At 42.4% G+C, this 1,001-nt stretch overlaps 1 long non-coding RNA gene across 1 annotated transcript in view; it reads left to right on the top strand.

Moving 5' to 3' along the window:
* LOC111140420 overlaps window positions 1-322 on the top strand; it is a 4,275-nt gene extending 3,953 nt beyond the window's left edge. The window contains exon 3 of the long non-coding RNA XR_002640146.1: window positions 251-322. This is a non-coding gene — a long non-coding RNA (uncharacterized LOC111140420). The remainder of the gene's footprint in view (window positions 1-250) is intronic.
* The last annotated feature ends 679 nt before the right edge of the window (window positions 323-1,001 follow it).

The following is a 1,001-nucleotide window of genomic DNA, read 5'->3' as shown; positions in this document are numbered from 1 at the left end:
CCCCCCCCTTTCCTTCTTCATCAAGGTTGTGGCATTTCTTTTATTTCCAGCTGTTTGAGCTGTGTTCTTTTATACTCTAGAAAGGAGTATCTTTAAAACATGTCTCTTTTCTTGCCTAAACACTTTAAAGCCTATTATTTCTGTAACCCAGAGAACATACTCGGTTTCTTAAATATCGAAGGCTGTTCATTGCTTCTTTTTAGGGTGGTTATGAATCCTAAGGTGATAACCAAATATGTTTTCATTTCAGGTTCTTTTTCATGAAGACAGCAGTGTAAAAGGAATTGCCACTAATGATGTAGGGATACAAAAGGATGGTGCACCCAAGGTAAATGTTTTAACAGTTATGTGCTTAACAAACTGATAAAAAAAAAAAAACCTAAATGCAATGATTTCGTTTTGCTACAAACTGCACATTAATAAAGTATATGTTAGAATATAATTATTAATGTGGAATTCTTCTCTTAAAGATTTTATTTATTTATTTGACAGACAGAGATCACAGATAGAGAGGCAGGCAGAGAAGCAGGCTCCCTGCTGAGCAGAGAGCCTGATGCGGGGCTCGATCCCAGGACATGACCTGAGCCAAAGGCAGAGGCTTTAACCTACTGAGCCACCCAGGTGCCCCTGGAATTCTTCTCTTAAAAAAATAAAGAGCTGGGGCACCTGGATGGCTCCATGGGTTGAGTCTCTGCCTTCAGCTCAGGTCACGATCTCAGGGTCCTGGGATCGAGTCCCACATTGGGCAATCTGCTCAGCAGGGAGCCTGCTTCCCCCCCTACCCCCGCCTGCCTCTCTGCCTCCTTGTGATCTCTGTCTGTCAAATAAAATCTTTAAAAAAAAGAATAGAAAGCTAAAAAGGATTTAGACAAGTAAATAAAACATGTTTAAGAATAATTTTTTAGGGGCACCTGGGTGGCTCAGTGGGTTAAGCCGCTGCCTTCGGCTCAGGTCATGATCTCAGGGTCCTGGGATCGAGTCCCGCATCAGGCTCTCTGCTT

The sequence above is a fragment of the Enhydra lutris genome, unplaced genomic scaffold (assembly GCF_002288905.1).
Source record: "Enhydra lutris kenyoni isolate GAN:26980312 unplaced genomic scaffold, ASM228890v2 scaffoldscaffold997, whole genome shotgun sequence".
NCBI lineage: Eukaryota > Metazoa > Chordata > Mammalia > Carnivora > Mustelidae > Enhydra > Enhydra lutris.
Note: the sequence above shows the minus strand (reverse complement) of the source record. Positions and strands in the feature narration are given on the sequence as shown.